Here is a 15,950-nt window from a genome sequence, read left to right as displayed (position 1 = left end):
GACTGCGGTCTGTAAATAATAGAGTCTGGACAATCCAGTGATTAATATCATGAGCATCGATCCACGTAAATGGGATGTGATTACATGCATCAACCAAGTCAGCGAGCCTGACCAGCCGATACCGTTAGTCGCCTTTTACGACAAGCATAGTCACCTTTTACGGCAAGCATGGGTTGCTGAAGACCTATTCTACCCCGGAATCTTCACGGGTCTAGTTCGGAAGTACTATAGTGAAGAAGTGCACGAGTTGTTGTTCACAGATTGGGGGCTGGAAGTTAGCAAGTATATTACCCATGGTACGAAACGGCTTAAAGGCAACTGTTCCAAAATCTTGTTTCAAACAAATTGTTGCATTCACCATTTTTTTCGAAGTGACACACGATGCAATTAAAAAAACAAAAAAAACCAAGATCCGCATTTGTAGAAAGCCACCTGTCTGCTTCGAATACGAATTAGCGTTGACTGCAATGACTCCGACGGAATATGATGGCTGGCATGAGAAAAGGTTAAGTTGCTCATCCAACACCAATATTCGCGTTTTATGGAAACGATGCGATTAATCCGGGCCAAACTACGTTAACAGTCGTCACTGTAGTAGACAATAACCCATGACATTTGGTCGTTCTGGTTTGTAATTCAATGAAAACATTTGCATGGGGACACGGCGGCTTGGTTGGTGATGCAAGTGTCTAGCTTCGCGTCATCGGCCTGTGCTTGTCACCGTGATGGCTTCACGAGGTGTCTCTCTGCCGCGTCTGATGGTAGAATAGGAGTGAGCCTATTGTACAAATGTCTCAGTGAACCCGTGTATGGGGTGTTTGGTGAAAACAGACATACATGTATTGCGTAGATTATATACAGAAAGACAGACAGACAGACAGACACGTATTAGAGAACATGTTTACAGACAGACGTATATCGGGTATATATTTAGTACACGGAGAGGCTCAAATAGGGCATTTTGCTGGACCGACAGATTATTTTTAGGCAGACACGGTGTTTCAAATAGATTGTTTATAGACAGACAAGAATGATCAAACCGACGGTACACAGACCGATAGACAGACACGATGTATCAGACTGATTGTATACAGACAGACATGTTGTATCAGACTGATGTGTACATACAGACACGTTGTATCAGACTGATTGTGTACAGACAGACAGACACGTTGTATCAGACTGTTAGTGTACAGACAGACATGATGTATCAGACTGATTGTGTACAGACAGACAGACATGATGTATCAGACTGATTGTATACAGACAGACAGACACGATGTATCAGACTGATTGTGTACAGACAGACAGACATGATGTATCAGACTGATTGTATACAGACAGACAGACAGACACGATGTATCAGACTGATTGTGTACAAACAGACAGACACGTTGTATCAGACTGATTGTATAGAGACAGACAGACATGGTGTATCAGACTGATTGTGTACTGACAGACAGACATGATGTATCAGACTGATTATATACAGACAGACATGATGTATCAGACTGATTGTATACAGACAGACACGATGTATCAGACTGATTTTGTACAGACAGACACGATGTATCAGACTGATTGTGTACAGACAGACAGACACGTATCAGACTGATTGTATACAGACAGACAGACATGGTGTATCAGACTGATTGTGTACAGACAGACAGACATGATATATCAGACTGATTGTGTACAGACAGACAGACATGGTGTATCAGACTGATTGTGTACAGACAAACAGACATGATGTATCATACTGATTGTGTACAGACAGACATGATGTATCAGCCTGTTTGTATACAGACAGACACAGTGTATCATACTGATTGTATACAGACAGACAGACACGATGCATCAGACTGATTGTGTACAGACAGACAGACACGTTGTATCAGACTGATTGTATACAGACAGACAGACATGGTGTATCAGACTGATTGTGTAGAGACAGACACGATGTATCAGACTGATTGTGTACAAGCAGGCAGACATGATGTATCAGACTGATTGTATACAGACAGACAGACATGGTGGATCAGACTGATTGTGTACAGACAGACACGATGTATCAGATTGATTGTGTACAGACAGACAGACACGATGTATCAGACTGATTGTATACAGACAGACAGACATGGTGTATCAGACTGAATGTGTACAGACAAACAGACATGATGTATATGACAGATTGTGTATAGACAGACAGACATGATGTATCAGAGTGATTGTGTACAGACAGACATGGTGTATCAGACTGATTGTGTAGAGACAGACACGATGTATCAGACTGATTGTGTACAAGCAGGCAGACATGATGTATCAGACTGATTGTATACAGACAGACAGACATGGTGTATCAGACTGATTGTGTACAGACAGACACGATGTATCAGATTGATTGTGTACAGACAGACAGACACGATGTATCAGACTGATTGTATAAAGACAGACAGACATGGTGTATCAGACTGAATGTGTACAGACAAACAGACATGATGTATATGACAGATTGTGTATAGACAGACAGACATGATGTATCAGAGTGATTGTGTACTGACAGACATGATGTATCAGACAGATTGTAGACAGACAGACAGACATGGTGTATCAGACTGATTGTATACAGACAGACAGACATGATGTATCAGACTGCTTGTGTACAGACAGACAGACATGATATATCAAACTGATTGTGTACAGACAGACAGACATGGTGTATCAGACTGATTGTGTACAGACGGACACGATGTATCAGACTCATTGTATAGAGACAGACAGACATGGTGCATCAGACTGTTTGTGTACAGACCGATAGATATGATGTATCAGACTGTTTGTATACAGACAGACAGACAGACATGATGTCTCAGACTGTTTGTGTACAGACAGACAGACATGATGTATCAGACTGTTTGTATACAGACAGACAGACATGATATATCAGACTGATTGTGTACAGACAGACATGATGTATCAGACTGATTGTGTACAGACAGACACGATGTATCAGACTGATTGTGTGGAGACAGACATGGTGTATCAGACTGTTTGTGTACAGACAGACAGACATGATGTATCAGACTGATTGTATACAGACAGAGAGACACGATGTATCAGACTGATTGTATACAGACAGACAGACATGATGTATCAGCCTGTTTGTGTACAGACAGACACGATGTATCAGACTGACTGTGTACAGACAGACAGACATAGTGTATCAGACTGATTGTGTACAGACAGACATGATGTATCAGACTGATTGTGTACAGACAAACAGACATGATGTATCAGACTGTTTGTGTACAGACAGACAGAGACGATGTATCAGACTGATTGTGTACAGACAGACAGACATGATATATCAGACTGATTGTGTACAGACAGACACGATGTATCAGACTGTTTATATACAGACAGACACGATGTATCAGACTGTTTGTGTACAGACAGACATGATGTATCAGACTGATTGTATACAGACAGATGATGTATCAGATTTTGTACAGGCAGACAGACATGATGCATCAGACCGATTGTATACAAACAAACAGACATACAGACATGATGTATCAGACTGATTGTGTACAGACAGACAGAGACGATGTATCAGACTGATTGTGTACAGACAGACAGACACGATGTATCAGACAGATTGTAGACAGACAGGCAGACATGATATATCAGACTGATTGTGTACAGACAGACACGATGTATCAGACTGTTTATATACAGACAGACACGATGTATCAGACTGTTTGTGTACAGACAGACATGATGTATCAGACTGATTGTATACAGACAGATGATGTATCAGATTTTGTACAGGCAGACAGACATGATGCATCAGACCGATTGTATACAAACAAACAGACAGACAGACATGATGTATCAGACTGATTGTATAGTCAGACAGACAGACAGACAGACATGATGTATCAGACTGATTGTATATAGTCAGACAGACAGACAGACAGACATGGTGTAGCAGACACATTCATGGTGTATCAGTTAGATATGCCAAACAGAATCTAGTGGACGCGATCGATTTATTTCACTGAACCTACCTACAATGCAACCAATCAGGGTAGATAACTCACGCCAAACTTTCCTCTGAAGGCAATCAATATCACCCTCAGGCTGTCAAATCAATGTAATACAATACCTAGGCATTTCATATCCGACACAAGCCATTGCAAGCCCACGGGATGAATGCCATTAAACATTTACAGACCCGGGTATCGTCGTGTTTATTTATAGATGTAACACAATTATCTATTCTCATGTTGAACGATGGTTTTGTAACGAGGAGTGAAAGTCAGAACATTCGCACCGGACGTACAAACAAATTTCTGATAGTACTAACGCGCTTTAATCCTCAATGACGTATTTTGTTGGAAAATAGCAAATGGTTATTTGAGATTATGCAATTTTTCAATAAGTCTTCAGCTTGTGTAACAAAATATATGTCAAACTCTTTTGTCACCATTCACTCCTACCGTAACCTGCACGTAAAATTTGTCACTACACGTGTCTTGCTGTAAACCACAAGAAGACGTTCCTCACCACTCGAATGTTGCGCTAACCTGCAAGTAAAAGATACGCCACAAGTCGAATCTTGTCGTAACCCGCAAGAAGATATTCGTCACAAGATTCGACTGATGACGAATGTTTTACGTGCAGGTTATATGGCCGGAATGTATTCAGTTCTAACTGCGTTCAAAATGGAGTATTGTCCACACAAAGTGTGTTCTGATCGAAGTTTGAACAGCCTCACCCGAGGTCGTTGACACCATGTCTAGAAACGGGTTCTATTGTTGGCACTGGTAATTCCAGAGGTCGGGGTGCGGGGGCGCCCCTCCACTTTACATCTTACCTGCGCCTAGGTCAAGCCACTTTGGGACTGGGGTGTGAAGATCCGGGGTAGAATAGGTCTTCAGCAACCCATGCTTGTCGTAAAAGGCGTGTAACGGGATCGGGTGGTCAGGCGCGCTGACTTGGTTGATGTATGTCATCGATCCTATTATGTTAGGTTGGGGGCGATTGTATAGAGGCAGGCAGGTAATGAGAAACAAGCATGTTTAGTATATTTGTAAATGTTGTGAATTTACTTTTGCAACCGAAGACGGACATACCATCCTATTGAAATACGAGTGAATGTGAATGAGTGAGTTGAGTTTAACGCCACCTTTAACAGTATTCCAGTTATATCGAGGCGTGTCAGCTTAATGTGGGAGGAAAGCCCAAAGTGATGCAGGTCTCAGACGTTCACAACTTTGGTGAAACCCACGAGCACGGGTATGGTGCTGACAAACCTAGAAACATAATCGGGGCGTACCGGGATTCGAACACACGATCAAAGGTTTTTGGCATGCCCAAGGGACGCTACTCTGCACAGCGTATTGAAAAAGTTTAACAGAAAGCATCTGTGATTCATCTGTCGGTATTTATCCATCCCTTCATTTCAATGTACATGTATATAGATTATTATCCTAACGTGATTGGGTGTCGTAAAATCATATGTTATATGGTAACCTTAGACACCGCGTAGGAATATACCTGAGTGAACCGCCATATTTAAGATATTGTGCCAAACTACCATGTTTGTTCACATATTGTTTTTTTTGTTTTTTTTTGTTATACGACGCACTCAGCAATGTTCCAGCTATATGACGGCGGTCTGTAAGTAATCGAGTCAAGACCAGACAAACCAGTGATTGACATCATGAGCATCGATCCACGCAATTAGGATCGATGACATACATCAACCAAGTTGGTGAGCCTGACCACCCGATCCCGTTAGTCGCCTCTTACGACAAGCATAGTCGCATTTCACGGCAAGCATTGGTTGCTGTAGACCTGTTCTACCCCAGATCTTCACGGGTCTGTTCACATATTGACTCACACATCTAGGAACCACTATCTAATCATTTAGGGAACGTTAAGCAATGTGTTTTGAGACTGTAAACACCACATCGATGTACAGAGCTCACTTAAAGTAATTCCAGCCAGGTGAACTCATTTGTATATTTATCGGATCGTATCAAGTATATCGGATTGTGTTATCGTAACGATAACACGATTCATTATATGATCTATGTTGTCTGTTAGTGTTGACGATTAAGTCCGAATTGTAATCTGGTAATATTAACGAGGACATACAAGAGCGGCCGGCAACTCTCAGGTCATGGTTGTGACCACAGATGACCTTCTCATGCTTGTCAGTGGTAACACATTGCCGATCAGAAGTTGTCAGGATAACATCACTTAACGGTCTGCCGGACATACGTAAGTGAGCTGAGATATACAGGTATGTGTACATTCATTAGGGAATGCTGCATCAGATTGTCCACACAACTGTTTATCCCATGGTGTCAAACGAACAGTGTTTGAAATATCACATACCAGGAACAAGTCATCAAAAACAATCAGAACGCTTGGTATTTAAAAACATAGCAAAGATGACAGAGACCGACAAACATATCCGACACAGAATATGTAAATAGTGAAGGCCCGTACACATCCATGCATGAACAACTGGTCTCAATTCATCCTACGTTTTGTCACTGCAGCCTGTGCCAAAGAAACCTTTTGATTCTACTAACTTGTATTTAGGCAATGTTTTCAGAAGATGCTAGTGGACTAGTACACGCTGATCTGACCCGACCATAACACAGTTTACTTGTCTAGATCTTACTAAACCACAAGACAAGCTTAGTAGACAGCTTCGGACTATGGCTAAAGTCGCAGACGACAGCCTGTAAATAATCTAATCTGGACCAGACATTTCCGTGATTGATAATGTGAGCAACGATCTAAGCCGTTGGGATACCATGGCGCAAAATTAACACCCGCCGTCGCGAGCTCGAAGTCACTCTTACGGCCAGCATACTGACCCGAAATAGCCTGGATTTATTCGTTAACACAGCTTCGTTACAGAAGTGACGTCGTCATGTCCATTTCTCTTATCTCAACGCGGGGCGGTCGGGTAGCCTAGTGGTTAAAGCGCTCGCTCGTCACACCGAAGACCATGGTTCGATTCCCGACATGGGTACAATGTGTGAAGCCCATTTCTGGTGTCCCCCGCAATGATATTGCTGGAATACGCGGCGTAAAACCATACTCACTCACTCTCATCACAACTCAGCAGGGATTTCCATTCGCTCATGATTGTAATTTGAGTGGACGACCAATTATAGCAATTTTGTATCATGCGTATTTTGCAAACAATGAAGCGATGGTGGCGAATGGGTTCAGGGTGTGTATCACAACAGAATGAAGAGAAAACGTACTGTTTGTTTGTTGTTATACGCCACACTCAGCTATATGACGGTGGTATGTAAATAATCGAGTCTTGACCAGACAATCCAGTGATAGATATCATGAGCATCGCTCCACGCAATTGGAAACCAAGTCAGCGAGCCTGACCAACCGATCCCATTAGCCTCTTACGACAAGCATGAGTTGCTGAAGACCTATTCCAACCCTGTTCTTCACGTGTCAACAGGCGATGTAAACACACCACGTAAACACATTGCACTTGGTGACGTATGATTGATAACTTAACTTAACTAAAGTGAACGGACGTTTGTATTGAAGGTATACGAGTGGTTGAAAGCATGAGCACCGAAGCATCGAAGGGGTCCGATGACACACCGTTACAACCCCGTTCTCCATTGTAATCCATGGTTTATGTATTCCTCACCGATGTGCTATCTTTGCCGGAACATACATTCTGTCTGGTCCACACTTGGGATAAACGACTATAGAGAATGAACATATTCATTGGCGATAATCTTAAATGATTTTCAAGATATTCCAATGGAGCGGTGGGGTAGCCTGGTAGTTAAAGCGTTCGCTCATCAAACCGAAAACCCGGGTTCGTTTCCCGACATGGGTATGCTGTGTGAAGTCCATTGGTGGTGTCCCCCGCCGTTATATTGCAGGAATAGTGCTAATAGCGGCGTAAAATCATTCTCACTCACTCACTGAACGCATTCCAGTGAGTGATTGAGTATAGTTTTACGCCGCTTTTAGCAATATTCCAGCCATATCACGGCGGGGGACACCAGAAATGGGGCATTCCAGGTTTTAGAAGTACGACAATCAATTTAGAAGTGTACGGTGTAGTATTGAACAATTGGAAGGCCGTGATCCCTCTGGTCCGTTGTTCTACAGGTCGCAGGATGTAGAACACGTATCACGTGACCAGGTATTTGCCTAAGCGAGGATGGGAGACGCAAATACCAACACAAGTGCCCCGACACTGACTCAAGACCCAGCTGAATCGCAGCTTTCCTAATTCAATAATATGATAAGGGTTTCATAACGAGGTGCGATGCGTCATTGGTTTGAATATTTTATTTATCCGTTACAGCTGACTAGGTGCAAGTGATATGTGATATGACCAGTGGGTGAAAGGGGGGCTTAAAGAGGGCAGCTATAGAATGAATCTGTTGAGAGTGTTTTGTGTGTTGATTAACGCCACACTCAGCAATATTCCAGCTATATGACGGCAGTCTGGGCCACACAATCCAGTGATTGATCGATCCAGGCAATTGGGATACGATGACATGCATCAACCAAGTCAGCGAGCCTGACCACCCGATCCCTTTAGTCGCCTCTCACGACAAACATAGTCGCCTGTTACGACAAGCATGGTTTGCAGAAAGTCAATTCTACCCCGCATCTTCCCGGGATGCTGAATGTGCAATTACCACCCCGAGTGAATGGATGAGAAGGTAAGCGGGTTAGAGATAAGCCATTCGAAACCCTGGGGTGAGGTGGGTGTTCCCGAAAATACTGAAACAAAACAATTGTCACCCCACCCCACCACCAGCACCAATAAAAAAAGAAGAAAAAAGAAAATGAATAACATGCGGACTCTCACGTGAAATGCTGCACTCACTGATTACATACATGTGCAACTTGGCGGTAAGACATTTTGGAACGAGGTTAGCATCCACATGGTCACCAATGTGTCACCCTTCTTGGTTATCTTTTGCTGCATATGAATCGGAATTTCTGCTGGGAATGGCAAGAAGGCCAGGAAGCTTGTGGCATGTGGACGACCTGATGACCTTCAACACAACCGGTTCCTCTCAGTCCTCTCCTCTGGTCTACCAAACTGAACTGGAACCGCCTCAAATGTTTCATATTTGGTTCTGTGCTTCACATTTCAGAGTGACAACAAACTCTCCAAAAGTCTTCATGACAAATGGAACGGCTTTCACTTTCCAAAAGTCTACTTTCCATAATGTCGAGCAATATTCAAGTCTTTGGTGTCGATGAAACTGCGCATGTCACAACTTTTGTGGTACAATCGACCTTGCCCTTTCTATGAAGATTTAACGGAACGTCATACGACTCTTATTCAAAAGTTGTTTGGTCAGGCCAACAACAATGATGTAAGATGCAATTCCATATTTGCCTTGAACCATGTGTTCCCACATCACTTTAAATCGAAATGACTTGCCTTTGCGTGTGTTTGTGACGGGTGCCACCTGTGGGGCAGGATACACTCACCTATTCGTGAACACCTGGTATCATCACTATTTCATAGTGATTCAAAACCTGGTCTCAACCAACGCCTTGCTTGAATGACCATCTTCTCTCAATAACCCGCTTCCTTCCTTAAAGACCTGCCGTCCTTAATACGAGTCTCTCTTTCACAGCACCCAGTGTAAGATGAAACTTTGTTTCTATGGATATAACTGAACGGAACTCAGTTTCCATCTCATTATGAAACCCCCACGCGATTATGCAGGAGTTTACGGTGTGATGCATTTGTCTGCCTGTATTCGCTGGGGATGGCGAATCATCATTGGATTTACATAACGATATCATCAACTCAGACTAATGTGTCCAGTATACAGACAACAGATATGTGGCCCATGAACGTGCGTGTTTCCTCGGATCGCATGCCTAAACAGGACTGGATTTATCTATATAAAACGTGCACCATTGCAACCTATTATGCAAAAGTGCAGCCGAAGTGCATGTCATAACATTCAATGTCAAGGTTTCATGTCAACATGCATCCGGTGCAAATAAATCTGGTGCACAAAGTCTTATACATCGAGCCCTGCATAAACATTTCATGCATATGTTGTGTGTCAATAATGCTAATATATGGATGTGAAGCCACAAATTCGCGATTTATATAATTGTGGCTGGGTAGGCTTTCATGATTCATGCATGCATAAAGGCACGAAGCCTCGAGCTCATGATAAATGAATGCAGAATGAAGGCTAAAGTTCATTAACACATGCAGCAGAGTGGGACGAAGGCACATGTTCATCATTAATGCATACTAAAAGGAGAGAAGCCAAAATATTCATCATTTATGCATGCCAAATAGACGAAGGAAAGAAATATCATTAAGACATGAAAGTGAAAGCAGGTGTCACGTGTGGCAAAACTACCCATCTGTTCATAGTGTGTGGAATAAAAACCAGAGCATGGTGACCTGTCTTCTCGGGTGGTCACTATGGTGATCTGTCTTCTCGGGTGGTCACTATGGTGTTCTATCCTCTCGGGTGGTCACTAGGGTGATCTGTGTTCTTAGGTGGTCACTAGGGTGATCTATCTTCTCGGGTGGTCACTATGGTGATCTATCTTCTCGGGTGGTCACTATGGTGATCTGTGTTCTTGGGTGGTCACTAGGGTGATCTATGTTCTCGGGTGGTCACTATGGTGATCTATCTTCTCGGGTGGTCACTAGGGTGATCTGTGTTCTTGGGTGGTCACTAGGGTGATCTATCTTCTCGGGTGGTCACTAGGGTAACCTATCTTCTCGGGTGGTCACTAGGGTGATCCATCTTCTCGGGTGGTCACTATGGTGATCTGTCTTCTTGGGTGGTCACTAGGGTAATCTATCTTCTCGGGTGGTCACTATGGTGATCTGTCTTCTTGGGTGGTCACTAGGGTAATCTATCTTCTCGGGTGGTCACTGTTGTGACCTATCTTCTCGGGTGGTCACTAGGGTGATCTGTCTTCTTGGGTGGTCACTAGGGTAATCTATCTTCTCGGGTGGTCACTATGGTGATCTATCTTCTCGCGTGGTCACCATGGTGATCTGTCTTCTTGGGTGGTCACTAGGGTAATCTATCTTCTCGGGTGGTCACTAGGGTGATCTAGGGGCGACAAGGATCAAGAAGACTTAAATTCACCCGACCACCTCATCCCGGGGTTTCAAATCACTCGAGGATAGTTACTACACATTCAACAACCGTGAACAACCGGGTTAGGATTGGTCTTCAGCAACCCATGCTTGTCAGAAGAGGCAACAAGAATCGGGCGGTCAGGCTCGCTGACTTGGTTTCTACATGTCATCTTGCTCATGATGTCAATCACTGGAGTATCTGGTCTAGACCCGATTTATTTTCGATTATTTGTCATAGATACTGTTCAGTGCGGCGTTAAACAAAAAACAAACAAGAATACATAAAATACTAAACATCCAACAACAAACATATTCATGTTGAACAAGGACCGCCTCTGTGGTCTAATGGTAGAGCGTCCGCCCGGAGAGCGGAAGATCCGGGGTTCGATCTCCGGCCGCGTCATACCAAAAGACAGTAAAAGATGGTACTTGTTGTTACCCTGTATGGCGCTCGGCATTAAGGGGCTAAAACAAGGACTGGTCGGCTCGGAGTCAGTATACTGTGTCTGAGTGGGGTATTCATGTGAAACTGCGGCATGGTATCTCAGTGAGCTAGCACTATAAATCGGCATCAGTCCGGACTAGTACAAGCAGCCACACAAACACACACACGTACATGCACGTCGCTATATAAGTGCAATAATCTTGTAGGCGACGTTAAACCCCATTTCACCTCACCTCACCTCATGTTGAACAAACATTTCATTGATATCTCTGTACAGTGGGAATCCCAAACCTTATAAACACGCGCATGACATCACCGCGTATGTTTACATAACGCTCATAAATGTAATGCCCCATTAGCTTTGATTGGCATAAAGCCCATATGTATTCTGGAATAAATGCGCTCTCACAAAGGTACTTGGAGGGCCATCTCACGGGTGCTACAAATCCCATTCTTGACATCTTCGATCAGTAGATCGGATTTCACTAATTGGAAATCCAGTCTACAATCCGCTCGTGCGGCTGACAGGTGCGAGGTTCACGCCTCGTTTGACGGACAGCTGGTGACGATCTAAACCCAGCTGGAGATGCCGATTGCATCAACGTGTATATGTGATACTGGGTTCATCTGCGAAGCAGCGCTGGACAAGAGTGGATAGTTTATACTTGACGGAGGTAAGTATTCAGAAGCTGATTTTCTCTTTTCGTGCACGCAAAACCAAAACAGATAGGTGCCTCATCTCTGGGGACCCATTGGTTGTAAACTGCCACTTGACGTTCATCGCTACCACGGACATATTTATTCCCGCCCTGGGGGTAGACGCGTAATGGTCATTAGTCAAATTATGCAATGGATGGTTTCTGTGGAAACACGGTTGTTAATGACTGGCTGATACAGTAAAAGTCTCGCTACTATCTAATATTAAAGGGGGGCGAAGCTCGGGCAAACTGGCAGTCCCTGCGAACAATATGTTAAGATGTTTATCACTTTAGCAGTTAATGAATACCCAATAATTCCCCAGTGATTACCCAGTTAAAATTACCCAATCTCATTAAAATCAGGAAACGAATTTGTTCTGCGGTAGCGAGAACTAAGATCTGATTTCAATGAGATTGAAGATTACCATGACAACATAGGCACAATGACTATGTTAAACACTGGGCGCCCACTGCAACACTTACTAAAACCGTTAATACGACGGCTGCAGATAGGCTGCTGTGTGCTGTTGTACAAGGCGACCTTTTCGCTGAGGTGATCGTAACTCCCATACCTTAACAACAGCCGTAGCGCTAAGTTGTTTTGTACAATGCCACTCAGGGTCCCCGTTCCAAACAACGATCTTAGCGCTACGACTGTCGTATGTCAGTGTTAAAGTATGGGAGTTACGATCACCTTAGCGCTACGACTGTCGTATGTCTGTGTTAAAGTATGGGAGTTACGGTCGCCTTAACGCTACGACTGTCGTATGTCTGTGTTAAAGTATGGGAGTTACGATCACCTTAACGCTACGACTGTCGTATGTCTGTGTTAAAGTATAGGAGTTACGATCACCTTAACGCTACGACTGTCGTATGTCTGTGTTAAAGTATGGGAGTTACGATCACCTTAGCGCTACGACTGTCGTATGTCTGTGTTAAAGGACCGCCTCCGTGGTCTTGTGGTAGAGCGTCCGCCCGGAGAGCGGAAGGTCCAGGGTTCGATCCCGGGCCGCGTCATACAAAAAGACGTTAAAAGATTGTACTTGTTGTTACCCTGCCTGGCGCTCGGCATTAAGGGGCTAAAACAAGGACTGGTCGGCTCGGAGTCAGTATACTGTGTCTGAGTGGGGTATTCATGTTAAACTGCGGCATGGTATCTCAGTGAGCTAGCACTATAAATCGGCATCAGTCCGGACTAGTACAAGCAGCCACACACACACACAAACACGTGCATGCACGTCGCTATATAAGTGCAATAATCTTGGACGCGACGTTAAACCCCATTTCACCTCACCTCACCTGTGTTAAAGTATGGGAGTTACGGTCGCCTTAGCGCTACGACTGTCGTATGTCTGTGTTAAAGTATGGGAGTTACGGTCGCCTTAGCGCTACGACTGTCGTATGTCTGTGTTAAAGTATGGGAGTTACGATCACCTTAACGCTACGACTGTCGTATGTCTGTGTTAAAGTATGGGAGTTACGGTCGCCTTAACGCTACGACTGTCGTATGTCTGTGTTAAAGTATGGGAGTTACGATCACCTTAACGCTACGACTGTCGCATGTCTGTGTTAAAGTATGGGAGTTACGGTCGCCTTAACGCTACGACTGTTGTAAGTCTGTGTTAAAGTATGGGAGTTACGGTCGCCTTAACGCTACGACTGTCGTATGTCTGTGTTAAAGTATGGGAGTTACGGTCGCCTTAACGCTACGACTGTCGTATGTCTGTATTAAAGTATGGGAGTTACGATCACCTTAACGCTACGACTGTCGTATGTTTGTGTTAAAGTATAGGAGTTACGATCACCTTAACGCTACGACTGTCGTATGTCTGTGTTAAAGTATGGGAGTTACGGTCGCCTTAGCGCTACGACAGTCGTATGTCTGTGTTAAAGTATGGGAGTTACGATCCCCTTAACGCTACGACTGTCGTATGTCTGTGTTAAAGTATGGGAGTTACGGTCGCCTTAGCACTACGACTGTCGTATGTCTGTGTTAAAGTATGGGAGTTACGATCACCTTAACGCTACGACTGTCGTATGTCTGTGTTAAAGTATGGGAGTTACGGTCGCCTTAGCGCTACGACTGTCGTATGTCTGTGTTAAAGTATGGGAGTTACGGTCGCCTTAGCGCTACGACTGTCGTATGTCTGTGTTAAAGTATGGGAGTTACGGTCGCCTTAGCGCTACGGATGTCGTATGTCTGTGTTAAAGTATGGGAGTTACGGTCGCCTTAGCGCTACGACTGTCGTATGTCTGTGTTAAAGTATGGGAGTTACGGTCGCCTTAGCGCTACGGATGTCGTATGTCTGTGTTAAAGTATGGGAGTTACGGTCGCCTTAGCGCTACGACTGTCGTATGTCTGTGTTAAAGTATGGGAGTTACGGTCGCCTTAGCGCTACGGATGTCGTATGTCTGTGTTAAAGTATGGGAGTTACGGTCGCCTTAGCGCTACGACTGTCGTATGTCTGTGTTAAAGTATGGGAGTTACGGTCGCCTTAGCGCTACGGATGTCGTATGTCTGTGTTAAAGTATGGGAGTTACGGTCGCCTTAACGCTACGACTGTCGTATGTCTGTGTTAAAGTATGGGAGTTACGGTCGCCTTAGCGCTACGGATGTCGTATGTCTGTGTTAAAGTATGGGAGTTACGGTCGCCTTAGCGCTACGACTGTCGTATGTCTGTGTTAAAGTATGGGAGTTACGGTCGCCTTAGCGCTACAGATGTCGTATGTCTGTGTTAAAGTATGGGAGTTACGGTCGCCTTAGCGCTACGACTGTCGTATGTCTGTGTTAAAGTATGGGAGTTACGGTCGCCTTAGCACTACGACTGTCGTATGTCTGTGTTAAAGTATGGGAGTTACGGTCGCCTTAGCGCTACGGATGTCATAAGTCTATGTTAAGGTATTGGAGTTACGATCGTCTTGGTGCTACGATCGCTTTGAAGAACAGGTCCCTGGTCTCGGATCGCAGTCCGATTATTCTGGTTGTTGTTGACGACGATGGGTTATTGTTACTGTTAATATTATGCTATTTTGGGGGCAAATATCAGTTACATGGAAAACATAGATTTGTTGAGACGACGATGATATTATATCATTGTCAATTTTATGAAGTATTCATAGATTAATAGTATCACAATAACCAGGCAGCAACAGTAACGTCTCGACAGCAACAGTAACGTCACGACAGTAACAACACGGCAGCAACGGTAACAACAAGGCAACAACAATAAGAGCAACAGAAAAACGGCATGGCAGCAGCAGAAAAAAACATGACAGCAGCAGTAACGCTACGGCAGCAACAGCAACGTCACGACAGCAACAGTAACGTCACGACAGCAACAACACGGCAGCAACAGTAAAAACATGGCAGCAACAATAACGTCACGGCAGCAACAGTAACGTCATGACAACAACAGTAACGTTACGGCAGCAACAGTAACGTCACGACAGCAACAGTAACGTCATGACAACAACAGTAACAACAAGGCAGCAACAGTAACGTCACGACAGCAACAGTAACGTCACGACAACAATAATAACGTCACGGCTGTAAAACTCACAACAAGGCAGCAACAGTCACAACAAGGCAGCAACAGTAACGTCACGACAGCAACAGTAACATCACGGCTGTAAAACTAAC

This window comes from Haliotis rufescens, unplaced genomic scaffold (assembly GCF_023055435.1).
Source record: "Haliotis rufescens isolate VD_foot unplaced genomic scaffold, xgHalRufe1.0.p SCAF_25, whole genome shotgun sequence".
In the NCBI taxonomy this organism is placed as follows: domain Eukaryota; kingdom Metazoa; phylum Mollusca; class Gastropoda; order Lepetellida; family Haliotidae; genus Haliotis; species Haliotis rufescens.
Note: the sequence above shows the minus strand (reverse complement) of the source record.